The sequence below is a fragment of the Lepidochelys olivacea genome (genome assembly GCF_965140295.1).
Source record: "Lepidochelys olivacea isolate rLepOli2 genome assembly, chromosome: 11".
NCBI classification, from domain to species: domain Eukaryota; kingdom Metazoa; phylum Chordata; order Testudines; family Cheloniidae; genus Lepidochelys; species Lepidochelys olivacea.
Genome location: NC_140421.1, coordinates 37376723 through 37398254, shown reverse-complemented (window position 1 = coordinate 37398254; position 21532 = coordinate 37376723). Strand labels below are relative to the sequence as shown.

The 21532-nt window shown below is 42.9% G+C and overlaps 1 protein-coding gene across 1 annotated transcript in view; it reads left to right on the top strand.

The window, feature by feature from the left end:
• The first annotated feature begins 2749 nt into the window (after positions 1-2749).
• The window catches only part of LOC311528422 (sodium channel protein type 2 subunit alpha-like), a 202780-nt gene continuing 183997 nt past the window's right edge, over positions 2750-21532 (top strand). Inside the window, 1 exon segment of the mRNA XM_084643439.1 lies at positions 2750-2818. The gene's annotated coding sequence lies outside the window, so the exon portion shown is untranslated.

Below are 21532 nucleotides of genomic sequence, written 5' to 3'. Positions count from 1 at the left end.
TAACTCAGGGGACCACTCACATGCTCACAGTTAGGCACATTCCTAAATACTCTGCTGGATTAGGGCCTGAATTACTAGCTACTTGAGGTTTCAGCTTGGAAAGTTAAACCATTTTAGAGTTTGATGGGCATGAAAAGTGTGCAAAGGAAGTTGCTCCCAAGAATGGCACTTTTTACCCCTTGCTGGGGTAAAGACTGTATAAAAAATATTTCACCTTCTAACTCAAAAACAGCTAAACTGAAGAGACCAACCTAGAAAAATAAATAGAATACATATTTTTATACTTTTAAAAACTGGATGTGAAAACAAGAATATGGGTATTAAGAAATGAAAATGTTAACACATGTAAGTGGGGCTAATAACAGGTGTGTGTGGGGGGGGAAGACGTACAGAGTTGGGATAGGAGAAAAGAATCGTTTGGTTTTATTAAGTCACTTTTGGCAAGTCACTTGCTGGGGACAGGTGCATAATTTTCTCTAGCAATAACACAGATTCTTTAGTTGTACAGTACTCCCCTCTTGCTTAATGTTGTTTCAATCTTACATCCCTGCTCCATTACAGAACATGCTTGTCTGAAGTTGTGTAATGCTCCCCTATAATGTTTGGCCACCTGCTTTGTCCATGGCTGGCAGCCTCCCACCACCCTGCAGATCAGTGGCTTCCCCCTGCTCCCCCCACCTCCTGCCCGTGGCAATCAGCTGTCTTGCGGCCTTCAGGAGGCTGGGGGAAGGAGCGAGGACGCAGCGCGCAGCCTCCCTCCCCCGCCTCCTACTGGGGACAATCAGCAGGTTTGTGGCATTCAGGAGGCTGGGAGGACGAGCGAGGATGCAGTGTAAAGCCTCCCCCTTCCCTCCTGAACCCCGCAAACCAGCTAATTGCCACAGGCAGGGGGAGGGGGGAGCAGGGAGAAGGCACTGATCCGCAGGAGGTGCTGGGGGGGGGCACGTACAGCAGCTGATGGGGGGCTGGCAGCCTGTTTAATACCTGTATTAAATTGCTTGTTTAAAATTATTTAAAATGTATATAATGCCTTTTATCTGGCCAAAAAAAAACAAAACCCCTAGAACCTAACCCCCCCCCCATTTACATTAATTCTTATGGGGAAATTGGATTCGCTTCACATCATTTTGCTTAAAGTCACATTTTTCAGGAACATAACTACAACGTTAAGTGAGGTACCGTATAAACCACGAAACCAGCTCGATACTTGTAACATTGAGTACATCTGCTATCTTTTTAAATCCCGTTTTGTCCTCTGATTAGATTTTTCGCTAGGTTTTAGATGGAGCCGATTTCTCTCTGGCTGCCCTCTATACCCTTGAACACTGTCTCCACCTCCTGCTTGACCTCTAGTGTCTTTAACGCCTCCTTCCCTGTCACTAGGCTTCCCTTACACCATCCCCTCCCTCCCCAGCATTCTAGGGAGACAGAGCCAGAACTCTACCGTCTTTGCTTGTCCATTTCTAGTCCTACCTCTCCCCCGCACCCCCAAAAGTCCTAGCAACTCCCTCCTCCTCACAGAGATCAGCTGCAAACAGAGCAGCAGCCGCCACCATCACCTCCAAGGCGGTTGGTCTGCTCAAGAGTGGAACCCGCCCGGCCGGGCTTTGCTGCATGAGTAGCCAACGCCCAGCAAAGGGCGGCTCCCGAATCGCAGCTCCTCCTGCGGCAAGTGCACCCTCTCAGGGCCAGACATCCCCATCCCCCAGCGGTGTGAGGGGTGGGGCACTAGCGGCTTTTTTTGCCCTCACTCTCTTTGGCCCCCTGAATTCCCTGGCGTGGCACCCACATTTCTCCCCCGCCCGGTGCAGCCTGAGCTCCCTGTTCTCTCCGGTGCAGCCTGCACCGTCCTCGCCCTCAGCTCCAGGCAGATGCGCCTTTCGCCAGCTCCCCAGACCCGTTCTGGCCTTTCCACGCCATATGCATCTCCCCTTTCCAACGTGCCCCACCCGCGTCCTCCGCTGCTCACTCCCGAGTACCAGCTCTACCACGGCGGGCAGGCTCAGCAAAAGCCATTGGGGCAATTACACAGCCAGGAGGGGGAATTCCCAGCCAGTCTCCCGCAGCACTCGCTTCAAGTACAGCCTGTGGATGCCCCCGGGTGCTGCCCACAGGTGCCGCGCAGCCCGCCGCCATGCGCCCTGAGCGCTCCTTGTAGCCATCCACCCCCGCCCCCGGGGGCACCCCGCCTGCGGACTCTCCGCCTCACGCAGCGGGCTGGAGCGCTGGACTCCTGCCTCCCAGGAAAGCTGCTCTCGCCAACCTGCCGCCACCCCTTCTTTGCAAACTCTCCTCCCCCTCCTCGGCGTGCCAAGCCGACTCCCCCTCCTGACCTCCGCAGCCTCCTGTTCCCGGAGAGCCCCCCGTGCAGTGCAAGTGCCCCCCCACCCCGCTCTTGCAATCGGACCCGCGTGCCCGAGGAGCGAGGGGTGCCGGTGTCGCGGCACAAACTGCTCCTGCCTGTTGCTGCTGCCCCCTTGGCGCTGGGGCGGCGGCCCGGTTCCCGCGCCTGCCTCCGCCCGCAGCGCAGTCGGTGACGCCTCGCCCCTGGGCACTAGCCCAGCCTGGCGCTCGGGCGAGGCCGCGGCTCACGTGGGGAGCCAGGGGGCGCAGCTGGTGCTGCTGAGACGGGCGCGGTTATTTTCATTCACTGGAGCCCGCTCTGTCGCCTGTGGCGAGGGCTGGCAGCCCCTGCTCGCGGCAGCGCCGGAGGGAGGCAGAGGGGGCTCAGAGAAAACGGGGAAGAGGAACCAGCAGCCGGGAGAGGGCGGCGGCAGCTGCGCTTCAGTCTGAAACCAGTTCCTGGGCATGGGCGCAAGTAAGTGCTTTTCCCTCTTGCTGTTTTGGGGGGTGGTCGGGAATTAGCGCTCAGCCACCCCTCGCGTTTGCCGAGAGAGAGCTCCAGCATCTTCCTCGCTTGGCTTCGCACGCCAGGGGCGGCTGAGGCTAGCAACAAACACGCGCACTGTATTCTTTTCGTATTCCTTCATTTTCGTGTCTGTAGTAGCGCCCATCACCGTAGTGTCTGGCTGCTCTCTGCACGCATAAAGGTTCGAGGATGTTTTCCCCCTGCCCCATATCACATCAGTTTCTCCCAGCCCCAGCGCCTCAACGGCCCCCTACAGTTATTTCCCTCGCCCGAAATGCCCCTAGGTTGCTCGTCAAAAGTGTTCCGGAGGAGTTGTTGTCAAATGATAGTTTGCAACTCTGGAGAGGGAACTGGGATGAGATGTAGGTGGAGAATTCTCCCCTTCAGGTTCCTCTTGATTGCTACCCTGTAGTGTCCGTGTTTATTGGAAGAGCCAAAGCATGTGGAGAGAAATGACAGAGAAATATCTGAGCAAATGATGGGAAAAAGGAGAGGATATGGTCTTCCGTGGCCTTCTTTGCTAAGGAGTTGCAGGAGTAGCTCTCCTGTGAATTACCCTTATTGTGCCAGGTTCACTTTCTAGCTCAGTCTCAAAAGTTTATTTTCTGCTCTATCCTGTGGAATTCAACAGGTTTGAGTTTTGTACCTAGGTTTGTTTGTTGATGATTTCTGCACAAATAAGAAACAAACATGTTTAGTTTGTGCAAACAATCATAATATCCCTAGGAGATAGACAAGAGCCATTGTGAACAGACATAACATGAAAGCACAACTGATTTATGAGAAGCCATCCCTTGGAAAGCCTTTCATAAGCAAAACATGTTTCATTGCATATTTTTTCATACACACAGGTTCAAAACTAGTTTTTTCCCTTTAGTTTAAGGACTATCTACATTATATTTCTTCCCATTAAAATATGTCACTTGAGATGGAATGATTGTAAGATAGGATTTTTAATTGGAGTGGGAAGGAGAAAACCAAATAGGGAAACTAAGTATGACTATAAGGATTATTTTACCCAAAGCTTTCTTGTTAGAGTAAAAATATTATAGATAATATGCCCATGAGGTAATGATAAAGGTCTTAGTACTTTATAAAATGAATTACTATGATAATATGCATTTACCATATAAGGTGCCCATCACTGTACTATCTTGGTGTTTTTCTCTTTCCTGCTTCCTCAGTCACTCTTCACAAGTAAGAAAGGTAAAGCTGACTTTTCCAGTCCCAGATTAATAGAATAAAAGTTGGGTTATCTTCTATTAGCTAAAGAAGTTGGTTGGAGATAAACCTGAAACGCATTCGTTTCTGGTCATTAAAGTCCAATAAAATATTTTTCTTGTTCTTTTCTGTCAAAAACAAGAGTTGGATAATTTCCCCAAAGTATTCATCTTTGGCTTCTTTTGTTTAAATTTTGGTGAAGGGATTTTCCACCCTGCTTCAAATTCTAGATGTCACTGTGCCAGTGCAGTTGGGCAATAGAAGTGCTTCAAGAGGCCTCCTCAGAATCCCTAGCTGAAAAGGTGTGTCGGGGTGAGAAAGAGAATTCTGTAGCATATATCAGTATAGATATTCTGGGAAGCCTGAGGTATGTACAGGCTGTTTCAAGTTTTGCTGCAGGTCATATTGGCCTCACCCACTCTGCTGGTGCAAAGATGATTTAAAGCCATCTTTACCCATCCCCAGCCTCTGGAATGCTCCTGTACATAAGTCTCCAGGAGGACAAACTCGCACATACATTCGTCGTCTTTTTTCTTTGTTCCTGTAATTTTTCCCCCCTAAAGTTTCTATTAATTTTCCCCTTAAAGGAAAACTAAACAGCTAAAACTTGTGCCAAAATGTAGATTTTGTAAAAACAAGCTTTTTCTAAAGCTAAGACCAATAGAAATGTGTCAATGAATGTCTTAAAAATACAACAACAAAAGGCTTTTAAAAGATCAAATACTTCTCTTCAGTGTTTGCAGCTGAAATCTTTCAGGGCTGAACCAGACAGTGAAATGGACGGCACTGATTTTCATATGTACAAGCTGAGGGAAATGCAAAAAGTAAATAGACAACACGGGTAGTAAACGGTACAATGGATTTTTAAAACTTTCAGTTTTGATAATCTAAAATGTTAGGAACAGTGGCAAGGACATTTGTTTTGTTTTAAAATATATTTAAGTTGTCACTGCCCTTTGTAAAGGACGGAAGTGTTGACTGATTTGTTGAGTGGTTATCGATTATTGATTATATTGAATTGTAAGGTTTTCCAGTTAGTCACAGATTAAAATTTCTGAGGGTTTAAAAGGTTCCAGTCCCAGAATCAGGTACAGTAACTCCTCACTTAATGTCCTCCCGCTTAACGTTGTTTCAAAGTTATGTCGCTGCTCAGTTAGGGAACATGTTCGTTTAAAGTTGTGCAATGCTCCTTTATAACGTCCCTTACAAGGCAGCATTGCACAAGTTCCTCTTCTCTGCCTCCTCCTCCTCTCTCCCAGTGCTTCCCCCACCACTGAACAGCTGTTTGGCAGTGCTTAGGACTTTCTGGGAGGGAGGGGGAGGAGCAGGGAAGAGCTGTGTCTCCACTCCTCCCTCTCCCTCCCAGAAAGTCCTAAGTGCTGCCAAACAGCTGTTTGGCGGCGGGGAAGAACGGGGAAGCGCTGCGTCTCCGCTCCTCCCCCTCCTTCCCAGAAGTCCACAGCTGTTTGGCGGCGCTTAGGACTTTCTGGGGGCGAGGAAGGTGCGGGGATGCAGCATGCTCCAGAGAGGAGGTGGAGTGGGGACGGGAAGAGGTGGGCCTGGAGTGGAGTGGGGACGGGAAGAGGTGGGCCTGGAACATCCCCCAGCAAAGTCGGCGCCTGTTCTTCTCCGGGTAAGCTGTCACTGCTGCTGCAAAGGTGCTTCCTAGTGTTCTTGCCTGCAGCAGGCTGTGCCTGTGTGGGGTGAGCTATGGCACTTCCCAACCACAGTACTTTACAGTATATAATGCTGTTTGTCTGCCCCCAAAAAATTTCCTTGGGGAAAAAAACCTAACCGCTGCATTTACATTAAATCTTTTGGGAAAATTGGATTCGTTTAACATCGTTTCACTTAAGGTTGCATTTTTCAGGAACATAACTACAACATTAAGTGAGAAGTTACTGTACAGCAGAATTAAGTTCAGTATTTGGTTTGGTATCTCAATGTGCACAGCAATGACGACATTCACACTGAGAGCAAAGCAAAGCTTTAGTAAAACTTTTATTAGCTTAATTGATAAAAACACACACGTTTCAACCCAAATGAAGGCATAGGTATAGTGCAGTATTAAGGTAGTAATGGTGACCTGCACCATTCCTTATGTATACTCTCAGCTTTCTAATGGAGACCTAGTAATGGGAGACAGGCAGTGTTCCATGAGGGTCCTACCCTGCCTCTGGTATGTTAAACAAATCCGACGGTTAAGATCTCAAAGCTTATGTGGTGGTTTGGCCTGTTACAGGGCCTCACGACTACGATGAATATTCATATAAACACCCGGACTCCTTTGTCCATAACTAACTTCCTCACCCTAATAATGTTGGGGTGTCCTTATCATGTAGGTTGGTATATTAATGATCTCAACTCATTATCTCATATATCACATTGTTGCCAAAGCAAGTTTGCGGTTATGCATCTGTGGCTGTTCCTATGCTAAAATATCCGCAAACTGGTACCAGTTCATATTCCTGCAGTTACCCAGTATTGTTTTTTACAAAAATCCCCTAGACAAAATATTCCTAACTCCCTAGTAACTCAGGGTCACTGTTGTGTAACACACTTACGCTAAGGTTCATAGGCCTCAAAGTCTTATGATAACTACTTAAGCTAAATATCATACAAGATGGAGGTCTAAATAAAATACCCCTAATCAAGCTCTATGGGCTACAGAGAAAAGCCGCCTTGGTAATGTTTAGTAAAAGCTGCTCCCTGTATTTGCATACTGCTTTGTTCATTTTTGTGAATTTGTTCTTCCATTATTCAAGCACTGATAATAAGCTTGATACTGTAAGACACAGAAGATTGCCCCTTACTCCACTTCCAAGGAAGCTTACCACCCATGGCCCCAATCCTGCAAACACTTACACAGGTATTTAACTTTACACATGTGAGTAGTCCCTTGAGACTTTATGAGAGTATCTTTTTGCCATTAGGCCTACTTATGTATGTAAAATTCAGCACATGCATAAGTGTTTGCAGAGTCAGGACCTATATAATTTCAATTAATTTTTTTAAAAGCTGTGTTAAGTGAGAGTAAACGCAGTTTAGGTGAAAGAGGACTCCTTGTTACCTTCTGAAACATGTTGGTAGACTTGGTCCAATTGTGCAGGACAAGGATTCACATATCACAAATAACCACAATTGTAATCACTGTCGATAGAGAGATTAAAATTTGGGTGTAGAGGTTGAAGTCCTCTTTTTTTTCTTTCCTGTGGCTCATAATTGAGGCAGTTTGGCATAGTAGTATGTAGAAACTTTCTCTTCTGTTGATAGGGTTGTATCTTCCTGGAACTCCTCCACCACCATTCACTTACTGATAATACATAAAATCAAACGTGTTTTCCCAAATTTTGGAACTTTGTGTTTTGTGCATTTTCACAGGCCATTTGATGACTCAGTTTGAGCAACTTCCTTAATCTTGGAAGAAACCCTCTACAGAAGTGCAATAGAGAACAAGGAAACAAAAGTAATAGAGATCAAGATAAAACCTTAAAAGAAAAAGTATATTCATTTGTATGTAGCTGTGATCACTGCTGTGTATTGGGGAGAAATAGAAGTTGGAATGGAACTCCAAGTCAACTCACCTAATTTTGGTGCAGTTACTTTGGTTATACTTCTGGCTAGATCTCTAGCAAAGTTTAACGTTTAAAACCTCCCCATCACATTTTCTACTCTTGCTCTGGAGGGAGGACACCAGCCCAAATAAAACAACACAAAAGAAAGTCTTCTGCAGTCCCCCTTTTGGTAAATATAGGGAGTCTCACTTTGACGCATACTGGATGTTGTTACTCTTCATGTAAGTCTTTATTAACTGATTAGTTTGTGGTGATTTTCCTACGAACAAGAGTGTCCAAGTGTAAAAGCCAGCAGAGACAGAGAGAACTCAGTTCACAGCTGGATTTATTTTTTAAAGAGATTGTTCTGCGTATGTCAGTGATATCATGAACCTTGAACTGTGCTGGCATACAGGTTCTAAACTCTGGGACAAATATTAGCCTGGCAAGCACAGGAACAGCATAGGATATGGGGGGAGGGGAAGTAGACTCTACAGAGCTATTCTGTCCTCATCCTTGCACAGATGGGAAGGAGAAGGCAGAATGGGTTGATGATTGACTTTACCGTTCCATGTGCTGGCCAGCTTACACTGTGTGGGCTGTAGATCCGGTGCTGTTTTCTCCCTCCCCAGAGCAGCAGAAGAGCGAGGAGGGAGATGTAACTGAGTCACAGTCTTCCTGCCTGGGTTATTCCTGGTACAGTGCAAAAACAGATTGCCCATTACTCTGGATTCATAGCAAAGGCTTGATTGAACCTCCATTCTTTTAGCCACTAGTTGGCTCTGTCCTGGCAAACATCCAATTTACTATACCTAATGTAACCTGTACCCATTCCTCTTCACTGTAGTGACACCCGGAAAATATTTTAAAAAACCTGTAATTTAAAAATCAGTTTAAACTAATTTGGAACCACAAACACTGTATAAATCATGGTTGTATAGTAAATGCATTACACTGGTACAGGACAAAGTTAATGTTGTTTGGGGTGTCTTAACTGTGCATTTTCTAATCAGTTTAGGATTACTTGTAAGTTTAAATGTAACTCTGAATTTCCTGTGTTTTATAGTGCTTCTTTGGGGATATTTATAACATCCTCTGAGTTGTATCCCATGCTATTGATCTAAACTCATCTCCAGTTTAACATAGATTTTATCTGGAATTTCCTTGGATTTTATTAATTATTAAAAAAATCATAAAAGCACTAAACTAGTAACTCAAAGAAGGCTACCATACAATCAAAGAAACATAGGTCAAGAAGGGAGCTGAGGAGGTAATCTACTCCATTCCCTGTGCTGAGTCAAGATTAAGTATATGTAGATGAACATTTATGTAACCTGTTCTTACAAACCTCCAAAGATAGAGATTCCGTAACCTCTCTAGACAACCTGTTTCAGTGCTTAACTATGCTTATAGTTAGAAAGTTTTCTGATATCTAACGTAAATCTCCCTTGCTGCAAACTAAGCTAATTGCTTCTTGTCCTGCTCTTGGTGGACATGGAGAGCAATTGAGCCCCATCCTTTTCATAACAATACATTTGAAGATTTTTATGTCCCTCCTTCTCTAGATTAAACATGCCCAATTTTTTACAAGCTTTCCTGATAAGTCATCTTTTCTAAACCTCTTATCCTTTTTGATGCTCTCTTCTGAACTCTTTAATTAGTCCACATCTTTCTCAAAGTGTGGTGCCCAAAACTGGAACTGTATGCCAGCTGAGACCCCACCAGTGGCAGGTAGAGCAGAACAGTTACTTCCTGTGTCTTAAATATGATTGTCTTGTTAATACTTCCCAGAATATTTGCCTTTTTTGCCTCAGCATTGTATTGTTGACTCTCATTCAGTTTGTGATCCACTATGCCTTCCAGATCCTTTTCTGCAGTACAGCTGCCTAGCTAGTTTATTCGCCATTTTGTATTTGTGCATTTGATTTTTTTTCTTCCTAAGTGTAATACTTTGCGCTTGTCATTACCGAATTTCAGATTATTGGCATCAGACAAATTCTTCAATTTATCAAGATCAGATTGTGTGGTATGTCTGGTGATTTGAAGTTATGTAGTATCAACCTTAAGGGGGTTTTTGGGGGCGGGGGCAGGGGTTAATTAACTTTCAGGGCCAGATTCATGAGTACATTCAGCAGCCAGGAAAAGTAGCCGGAACCTCCTGAGCAGTAAGTGGTTAACAGCTGCTTTGCATCTCTAGAGCAGCATAGAAGGTACTGGTGAATCTGCCTCTTAATTTGCCATTGATTTATTGGTTTAGTGATCTGGGATAACTTATTTTTTATGTTGTAATTTTAAAAAAAGGCAAATATATACCAAGTAAACTTCCATGATATGAAACTGTGCAATATGATGGTCATAGTTGAAAGAAAACTAACAATTTGATAACCAATATTTTAAAAAGTGAATATTATCTATGCAACCTTGGAGGCCACCTGGATAGCAGGGGGCAAGAGGTAGTGAGTGGGGCTGTAGAGGGTCTAGAGAGGGGGGTAACTGGGAAGATGGAGAGGAAAGAGGGTTCTGTGATGTAGGGAGGCAGTGGTAATGTTGAGGGTAGTGGGAAGGAGGAGGATTATATGCAGATGGATCCTATGTTGAGGAGACTTGCGCTGTGCCCACTCTCTCTGTGCCAAGGCATCAGTACTTGAAAGGCTCCTGATGGCACTGTTGCCTCAGCTCCATTCTGTACAAAGGCAGCACTGCCAGGGGGAGCTGGGGCAGGACCACAACCTTTAAAGGTAGAGATATTGGCATTGAGGGACTGGTCTCCTTTGCTCCCCTTCTTCTCCTATCCTAACTCCAGCCACCACCCTGTTTTCAAATAAGTGGTCTCTCTAACACATCCCTGCTTTCCTTCAGGCCCATATATATACCTGCTTCCCACTACCCATCCCTCATCTTCCCACTCTCCCCCTGCACCCACGCAGCCCCTTCACTGTATACCTGAGCTGCCTTAACAACAGAATCCCTCACTGTGAGGAGCCAAAGGAAGGGAAAACTGACCACATGTGAGGAGGGTGAGAGAATGACAGGAAAATCATGGGCATGTGTGGTGGGATGGGGTGGACAGTATGAAGCAGGGATGTGCATGTGTCTGGGGAGGGAAAAGGGCTGTATTTGGAATAGGGGCTCTGTTAGTCTTCCTCATACCAATGACTCATTTCAGCCAAAGAACTGACATGGAAATTAGCTATAGAACAAAGGTCATGATTGGTGGAGTTACTGCTTATGGCATAATGACTCCACTTAGGTGAGCTGTTGTTCTGGCCCTGTCTGTATAACCATAATAATTGGATACAACAGTTGTAAATAATGTAGTTTAATTACAACATAATTTCTTCCAGTGCAGTTTATGCATGAGATTTCAAAGATTTAACTAGATGGAAAGCTTGAGGAGTCTGTGTTACATCATTTCTAAGTTGACTTGGGACATAAGTCCTATGCTGAATTGCAAATTTAATAAAAGACCCATTTTAATTAATGTTAACTGAAAAGGTAATGGATTTAATTGAAAATTCCCAGAAGAGTCATTCAATACTCAAAGAGTAAGTTATGTGATTTTTGGGAGGCTCTGTTGTATTTTTTTATACATAGAGAAGAGTTTAGACCCTTTTGTTAAGTGTAAAAACTCAACTCAGTCTTAACTATGGAGCTGCAACAGCGCATCCATAATGACATTTGAAGATGATCCCCTCAATCTCACTCTAAATCTGTAGCACCTTTTTCCAGCTAACATTCTGGACTCTTTTGTTTGTTTGTTTGCTTGTTTGTTTAATAAAAAATGCTGGTCTTCTCTATAGGATGAGAATCCATCATGTTTAATGAAGCTTTAGAAAGACCAAGAGCTATTTTGTGGTTTCTGTGATATAGAGAAGATGATTTTGTTGATTAACCAAACATAATGATTTAACATAACAAATTAATTTCAGAAAGATGAAACATGATTTGTCTGGAGTACAAAGTATCCATTATTACTTTATTTTTTTTCTTTCCTTCCTTCGCCCAGTCTCTTGAGGTATATATTTTCTTCCCTTCTTATTGCTTTCTTGTTTTGTCACTGTAGTCAAGCAGTGTTCTTTCCTTCTCTCTCTAGTGTTGTTACTGTTAGACATTGAAAAGGAATGCTCTGAAAATGTTTGTTGCTGCACTGAGTAGACAGACATCATATTTGTGAAGTTCATACATTGTTATATTTTAGCAGAAAAATTGTTGTGTTTTCAGTTTCTTTTAGACACAATTTTTCAGTTAGGAGACTGCATGCAACTAGTTATCTATTTTTATGAAATATAGCAAAGGGCCACCTAGATATGGTGTTAAAGAACTGAAGTGTTAGAGCTTGGAGGTTGATTGATTACTACAAGCTTCAAATTGCAGAAATGAAAACATTTCTAGTGGGGCTGTCAATCGCAGTTAGTTCAAGCAATTAATGCAAAACAAATTAATTGGATAAAAAATTGTGATTAATCACAGTTTTAATCACACAAACAATAATAGAATACCCTTCTAATTCCAATCACTTCAAGCACGTGCTTTCCAAGGACTTCAATCTTGTATCAAAGCAGAATACAATAACTGTTCTATTCAATTACCAACAAGGCAAGAGGTAAAATAGGTCTTCGTCTCTTAATGCATTTCAAAGGAATTGCTTTGACAGCTTCCTAAAGTAGGTAGATTATAAAAGTCACATCAGTCTGAACTAGTACTATAAGAAGATAATAAATAGTAATGTATCTAACAATTTCATTCTGAGTCACAGTTCTAGAAAATATGAAAATCCAGATATGTACAAAAGAGATACTGCTATAAAGGAAATCCCAGTTTTCCAACTCTTATGATTTTATTGCGAGTCTTGAGAGTCTTAGTGCTTTTCTTAAAGCCCCAACTGCTGGAACTTTATATTGAATGAGAATTACAGCTTTCATTTGAAACAAAAAGTAAGTTTATAGTCCCCATGGTTGCAGAGAAAAGCCTAAAAAAATGACAGGCAAGTTCATCCTGAAGGCAAATAATAATCCAACATTTATTATTTTTTTAAAAAAAAATCTCATGATTTTTAAAAAAACAACAAGGAGTCTGGTGGCACCTCACGAAAGCTTATGCTCAAATAAATCTGTTAGTCTTTAAGGTGCCACTGGACTCCTTGTTGTTTCTGTGGATACAGACTAACACGGCTACCCCCTGATACTTGACACCATGATTTTTAAGTCAGTCTCATGATTTTTGAACATAGGGTTGGCAATACTGAAATCCATTATTTGCTCAGGACTTTATTAATTAGTGTTATTTTAAAAATTAAAAAAATAAATAAACCCAAACCACTAGACGTTTGATGATCCAATCTATTGTTTTAATTGATTACTTGGTTTCTAGTACAACTGTAATGCCAATGGAAGTGATGAGTAAGGAGGACTTTGAAAGGCTTTGCCTTAAGTACCTACCATCAGTCTGTCAGGCTAAGAAATGTGCTGAATACCCAGCCTTGGAGGAGTAAATTATTTGAAATTAGCCTTGCACATCATAAATAATTAAAGAAATGTAGAAGTTGTACTTACGGGCAGATGAATTAGCCACAATGATCATTCCTTAGTTAATGGCAATACCACCTTTTTGTGACTTTTATCACTGGAGTGTGCGCACACGTGTGTTTCAGAGAGGGGTGTTTACACTGTGCCCTCAAAAATATCTTGGTGATTGATTCTCTAAGATTCATACATTTTTGAGTGCCATGCTTTTAGTTTCTTATGCTGAATAATGTTCCTCATCCTGTTTCCATTTAAAAAATAATAACATCCTGTTTCTATTGGCTCTTTAATTTTAATTTTATCTTTTAAGGAGCTGAGTATCCAGGAGAGATTTATTGGTTCCAAGTATGGGAGTGTATAAGGAGCTGATGCTTGCTTTTTTCTGTTTTTTTTTTTTCCTTAAAGTGTTATGGTGCTCTATCAGATTTTATGGGAGTTGATATAATAATTTTTACATCCAGGACAAATTTGTAGGTTAGTGTTAGTAAAGCCTCAAACAATGTGGATATTTGCATGAGTTTACACTGATGAATTAAGGTGGGCATGGCAGCATTGAGCTGCAGGAGGCTTGGCAAACTGTGGAAGTGTATAACTGCATAAAATAAAGGAGGGGCAATGTATGTGGGTATGCTGGCAGGTATTTTTCTTAGGCTGGTTTGAAGTCTTTCTGGCGTGGCCTTTCTCTGTAGGACACAGCTACCAGTTAGCCTAATGAGCACCTTAGGTTCATTTTAAAATTTAATCTGTGGTTTGTCTACACTAGAGAAATTTGACATGCTAATCACCAGTTGGTTACCATAGTACAATTACGCACCTCTTATCTACACACACAGTTGCTTCCAGTGGTGCACAGGCATTCACACCAGCATTTGGATTAGGTTGTCTTTCAAGGCTAATGACTGTGTGGTCTTCTTACATGCTAGTTTCCTGCAGTATAGCGCCAGTGAGGATAGATCACTGGCATAATAGCTTTAACAGTGTAAATAGTCCACCTGCAACTGTCCTGCAGCACATTTAACAGTGCTTAGAGTGCCTATCTGGTCTCCTCTTTGAACTTCACTCCACAGTGATCAAGTTTGTGTAACGCCAACAGATCCTGGTCGTCAGAGGATGGGATTGAACCTGGGATCTCTGGAGCTTAGTGCATGAGCCCTACCACATGAGCTAAAAGCCAACTGGCTGTTAGCTAAGGCTGTAGAGCACACTCATAATCAATCTCTCTCTCTCGCTCTGCCTCTGCCACTAGATGGGGCAGAACACCACACCCAGAAGGTGTGTGAGTTACATTAGCAAGAAGTTACATGTGATACAAATAGTACTGCTCAGGGGTTGGACTAGATGATCTTCTGAGGTCCCTTCCAACCCTGATATTCTATGATTCTAAGAAGAGAACACCAGTTTGAAAATACTCAGAAGTGTCTGTGCTGTATAATCCCATGGAATACAGCCTGAAAGAAATGTTTAAACTTCATGTTGCATAGAGATCCAAGCGACTCAAGCAGGTGAAAGGAGGACTGCAGGGACTCTCTCAGAAACTATCATTGCAACTGCTTAAATGGGCTGTTACTGGCATAGCTGTTCAGAAAATAAGGTTCCACTTCCACTTAGAAATGTGAACATTGCAGTTCAGAAATTGAGGGGCTGGTTTAAGGAATCAAAATCAGTTTCTTCACACTACAGAGCTTGGCTTATAGCTAGGCCCTTTGATTTCATTATTTTCACCCCTAAGGGTACAGGGGTCCAAATTCTTCCAAGTGGAACTCCACTGAAAATGATGGAATTACATGAAGTATGAATTTGGCCCAATGTGCTTATTTAATGAATTATTTCTACCACGGTGGGATGGCTAATTGAAGTGCTTTCTGTCTCCTTGCCAGTTATTCTTTATGTGGAAGATAATTTTATGTCCCACTGTGTGACGTAACATTTAAAGGGATGCTGTCTTATAGTTTATCCTTTAATTCACATGAATCAAGGGGCAAGTGTTCTGGTTTTAAACATTTGGTGGTTTGTTTGTTCACCATTGCTGAAGAAATAGACACTATTTTCTTAGGGTCTACACTCAGTTCACTGTTCTGCCTTCTGCTGTTCTCTGCTACAGCTATTAACTAGCCCATGCTATTTCTGGAGCTGTGTACATTCCTAATGACATTAGTGCTGATGGTAAGCAAAATAGAAATAAATGAATCCAGACGTTGATAGCATAAGAACAGTTCAGATGTTTATTATACTGTTGGAACTACAGAAAATACTAACATCAGCGGGACTCCATGAGAATGAGGGGGTTCATACTAATGGTTTGGATGTAAATACTTTAATTCTCATTTAAAAGCAATATAATTTTGTGATCCTCCTTAGGTATTTTAGGTGAAGTAAAAACCATTAAATAGTAGCATTGGTTTGATGTGGTAAACACTCTACCACATGGATATCTACTGTATAAAACTTTTTGTTAAAGACGCCCTATTCTTAATCTAATTCTATTCTTCTTCTCTAGGCACTATTTCCCCTTGCTAATTTTTCTCCCTACTGTTACTCATACCTTCTTGTCAACTGTTTGAAATGGGACATCCTGATTAACACTATAAAAGTGATTTTTCCTCCTGCTGATAATAGCCCACTGTAATTGATTTGTCTTGTTAGAGTTGGTAAGGCAGCCCGCATCTTTTCATGTTCTCTGTGTGTATGTGTATATATATATCTTCCTACTGTACTTTCCACTCCATGCATCTGATGAAGTGGGTTTTAGCCCATGAAAGCTTATGCCAAAATAGATTTGTTAGCCTCTAAGGTGCCACAAGTACGCCTCATTCTTTTTTCATAAGACAGATGTTCTTAGTGTATTTACCTCCTTAGTATATATTATTTTTCTTTTTTTAAAAATTGGTTCACTGCCACACAGAATTTTGATCGTACTATGTGTCCTTTGCTTTCTGCAGACATTAATTGTACAAAAGGTTTTAACTCTTAGAATTGTCACTAAGGAATGCATAGTCCAAAGTCGTCTTATGATTGAATGTAGGTTGTAGATATAAAAAATTCAATGTTTCTTTTCCAAAATAACATACTTTCTGACATTACATTAAAATGCATAATTTCTTGATTGCCCCAGACATCTAAAATTCAACTCCCTTCCTTTGCTTGTGTATTAGGCAGTAACTGAACAACAAACTAAATATCAGATAAGTTAATTACCAACATCTTTGTTCCACATCTAGTTGTTCTCGAAATGTTGTACTTGTCTCCCATCTTCCTTGCTAGTCTTGTTTATGCTACAAAGAGATCTCTTCATGTGGATACTAATTACATGTTTTCCCAGCTTCAGTCATGAACTGATTTTGTTAATCCTCAAATTTAAACAAGGTAGATGAACAATTAAGATACTTCAGAAAGATATTTGTATTTATGGACTGACATATCATTCTCCTATGATCATGAATCAGCCACAGCCCCTGGGAAAAGCAGTGAAAACTATGGCAGGTCCGTCAATGTGATAAAGAATCAATCTTGTTGTCTAAACTAGAAGAATTGCCATAATTTTCACTGCTTCTTCCCAGGGCAGACTTCCTACCGTCTTCATTTTTGTCACCTCCTGCTGCCAGACAGAAATAGCTCGTTTTCTAGATATCCATCTGCTTATTCTTATGGTACTATTTCAAGGAACCTTGGAGGAACACATAAGGCAAAGGTAGAGACGTAACATTGTTAGATCTCAGCTAATGCCCAGAGGTAATAGAAATATGCGTGTTACCTCTCAAACGGCTTTGGTTTCCTATCAAAGGAAGATGCAGTTTACCTGCCAGTTCTCATTTGAGATATTTTGATGGGTTGGTACCCCCATATACAGAAACAGACTACACTGTTTGCTTTTTACTGAAAGATACGCCAGTTGACTTAGGGTGGACTGCTGGCGCCACTCTTCAAGCTACAGAACTGTACAAGGTGATATGTGCTGTACAGGCGGGCTAGATGGACTCGGTCCTTAAGAAAAGTTTGTCTACATTCTACAAAATTTGTTCTGAGCTTACAGTGAAGATATGCATTACTTGGCATATCTTATAGAGAGGACCCCGGGTGATCGTCCAAGCAGTATTGCGAAAAGCAGTCCTGGATATGGCTCAGAAAGGATATTTGGGAGTTATGCTTGGTGGGACTAGGGTGGTCAACTTTCCAATTTGTGAAAACTGGACACTGAGTGCTGGAACGTCCCCCCACCCCTTGCTCTGCCGCTTTCCCCCAGAGCCCACCCCTTGCTCCACCTCATTCCCTGGAGGCCCCACCCCTTGCTCCTCTTCCCCACCCATGCTCACTGTTGCTCGCTGTTGGCAGGCCCTGCTGATCAGCACCTCCCCCTCCCTCCCAGTGCCTGCCGCATATCAGCTGTTTTGTGGTGTCCTGGAGGCGCTGGGGTGGAAGAGCGAGGGCACAGTGTACTTAGGGGCAGGAAGAGGCAGGGCGGGTGTGGAGTGGGGTGGGAAGAAGCTGGTTGGGGGTGGGGCCCTAGGGGAATGGGTGGAGTGGGGGCAGGGCCTGGGTGGAGCAGGTGGGGAGCACCCCACAGCAGATTAGAAACTCAGCGCCTATCGGTGGAGGGGTGACTGGGGCAGGATGTTGGAGAGAGAGCTGTCCTATGGGTATGTGTGTGGGTGACTGGGGCAGGGGAGGGAGAGCTGTGCTTCAGGGGTAGAGGAGTGAGTGGGGCAGGATGAGGCAGGGAGAGCTGTGCTCGGGGCAGGACCGGGGAGCCATCAGTACCTCTCTCCGCCAGAGCCGTTGCTGAGTGCTCCACTGCTCCTCCAGGCTGCAGGAGCTACTCCTCCCGCTTCCCGGTGGTGGAGGAGGCTGGTTACTGCAGATAATTGGACTTTTAATATCTGGTCAGTACTGCTGATTGGACACTTCAGGTTCCCTTTTCAAATGGACTTTCTGGTTGAAAACTGGACAGCTGGCAACCCTAGGTGGGACACCTTTTGTATGAAGAGTGAAGATTTTTTGATGAATATTGTACAGTGCATTTAAAATCTGCTGTGTACCATCCCCAAGGAAATGGGATAGTGGAGAGACTGCATAGGATCCTGAAGAGGTGTGTAGCTTGCATAGAAATGTAGGACTGGAAGGGACCTCATTAGGTCATCTAGATCAGTCCGCTGCACTGAGGCAGGACCAGGTATTATCTTGACCATCCTTGACAGGTGTTTGTCTAACCCGCTCTTAAAAATCTCCAATGATGGAGATTTCACAGCCTCCCTAGGTAATTTGTTCCAGTGCTTAACTACCCTGACAGTTAGGAAGTTTATCCTAGTGTCCATCCTAAATCTTCCTTGTTGCAATTTAAGCCCATTACTACTTGTCCTGTCCTCAGTAGATAAGGAGAACAAGTTTATCACCATCTGTGATGGGTTCAGTCACAGACACCCCCTTGGGACTGTCACCTAGTGTGCTTAGACGAACTCTGAGCCTGTTTTCTCTGCCAGTTTGGGCTTCCAGAACCCTGCCTTGTTGAGCCAGATATGCAAGCCTGCTGCAACACAGATCCAGGGTCTGAACCACACCCCCAAAACTGCAGACTTAACTGAAAACAGTTTAGCAAGTGCTCCTGTCTCCAGCACCCAGACACCCAGCCCCCAATGGGATCCAAACCCCAAATAAATCCGTTTTACTCTGTATAAAGCTTATACAGGATAAACTCATAAATTGTCCGCCCTCTATAACACTGATAGAGAGAGATGCACAGCTGTCTGCTCTCCCAGGTATAATCACTTACTCTGGGTTAATTAATAAACAAACGTGATTTTATTAAGTATAAAAAGTAGGATTTAAGTGGTTTCAAATAATAACAGACAGAAAAAGTAAGTACCAAGCAAAATAAAACAAAACATGCAAGTCTAAGCCTAATACATTAAGAAACTGAATACAGGTAAATCTCACCCTTAGAGATGTTCCAATAAGCTTCTTTCACAGACTAGACTCCTTCCTAGTCTGGGACCAATCCTTTCCTCTGGTACAGACCTTGTTAGTTCCAGCAGGCATCTTAGGTGAACATCAGGGGATTCCACATGACCCGGAGCCACTTTGTTCTGTTCCACGCCCTTCAATAGCTTTGGCACAAGTCGGGAATCCTTTGTCTCTCCTGGGTTCCCACCCCTCCTTCTAAATGGAAAAGCACCGGGTTAAAGATGGATTCCAGTTCAGATGACATGCTCACATGTCCTGTGAGACTTCATTACCCATGCACTGACCCACATATATACAGGAAGTCTTACAAGTAAACAGAGCCATTTACAACCAATTGTCCTGGTTAATGGAAGCCATCGAGATTCCAAACCACCATTAATGGCCCACGCTTTGCATAATTACAATAGGCCCTCAGTTATGTTTCATATTCCTAGTTTCAGATACACGAATGATACGTTCATACAAATAGGATGACCACACTCAGTAGATTTTAAGCTTTGTAATGATACCTTACAAGAGACCTTTTGCATAAAGCATATTCCAATTCCATCATATCCGCACTTATAAACATATTTTCATAAACATATAGAGTGCAACGTCACACCATCCTCTTTATAACAACCTGTTGTGTTCTTGCAGACTGTTATCATGTCCCTCCTCAGTCTTCTCCAGATTAAATAAATCCACCTTTCCTCCATCTTTCCTTGTAGGTCATGTTTTCTAGACATTTAATCATTTTTTGTTGTTCTCCTCTTGACTTTTTCCAATTTGTCCACATCTTTCCAAAATTGTGAGGCCCAGAACTGGACACAGTACTCCAGATGAGGCTTTATCAGTGCTAAGTAGAGTGGAAGAAGTACTTCTTGTGTCTTGCTTACAATGCTATTGTTAATACATCCCAGGATGATGTTTGCTTTTTTTTTGCAACACTGTTATTGTTGACTCATGTTTAGTTTGTGATTCACTATAATGCTCAGATTCTTTTCAGTAGTATTCCTTCCGAGGCAGTCATTTCCCATTTTGTATTTGTGCAATTGATTATTCTTTCCAAAGTGCAGTACTTTACATTTGTCCGTATTGAATATTATCCTATTATTTCAGATTTATCCAGTTTGTCTAAATATGAATATAATTCAGTTACTATATTTAGCACCTTTCATCTGTGACTCTCAAGGTGCTTTATAAGGCTAGAAAAGTAGTAGAATTTCTGTTTTTACAGATGGAAGAACAGAGGCTGGGATTTAAGCAATTTGTCCAAGGCCACAAATAATTAAGCACACTTGGAACTAGAACCTAGTCAAGGTTGTAGCTATACACACTTCAAAATACCTTTTAACAAATTTATTTGAAAGATAACAGAATAGAAAATCTGTTCTTCCTTTTATTGGGGCCTACTCCTAGCTTCCAAAATGTAATCAATTGGAGTCTTTCCATTGAGTTCAAAGAGCTTTGGATCAGGCCCCTCAACTGCCAACTTCTGAGTTCAGTATTTTTATCTATTGTTTCAAATAGGAATAACTATAACTTTATATTTACCAATAAATATGAAATTGAACAGTATACCTGGGTGCACAAGCCCTTTGGGACCTGACAGGTGAATCTTCTTTTAACAGAGACACCCCATACCCCTCTACAAGCTGGTGGAACTCCCTAGAGTCAATGCACAAGATCACAGGATGTCTAGGTGCTGCCTTTGGTTGGTAGAAGGCATTTAGTCCCATAATCCTAGCCATGCTTTCCAGATCCTCTCCAGCCTATAAAGATGTTCAGAGAGGCAGCTGAGCCTTGCTAGAAAATTAGCCAGGCAGAACAAGTAGACTCAGATTACATCAATGAGCCCATTAAGAAGAAGTATAGGGAGTCTGTCTGGTCAGTGTGAGGGACAGAAAGCAGTAGTCTTGGCTGCACTCAAAGAGACGGGGTAGTCTGGAAGAGTCATCAAATGTGGTTTTTTTTTCTTTCAGATTTCATAGTTTTAAATCTCAGTTAATCTCTGCCAGGCAAAATCTTATACAGCTCTCCAGCCCTGTGGGTCTCAAACTCTGGTGTGTGGGGGTCCTGGGAGTCATCATATGCCAATCCTCCACCCAGCAGCTCACAGACAATAGCTGGCACTGGGGTCCATGAAGCCCAACTAGTTCACAAGCCCCTTCCTCTATGCTCTGATTGGGATTGTGCTAAGGCTGCTGACTGGGCTGCAGCCTCTTAAGCCAGAAGAGGAAACAGGAAGTAGTCTGTACAGCTGGGTTTCACTTGCTGTGGGCTGTTGGCCTGGTGTTTACCAGTTCCTGCGTTCTTATCCTGACTCTTGGTAACTGACTCTTGATCCCTGCCTTCCCATTAGTCTTTTGATTCTGATTTCCCAGCATTCCAACCCAGCCTGATTCCTGGTAACTAGCTCCTGGACCCTT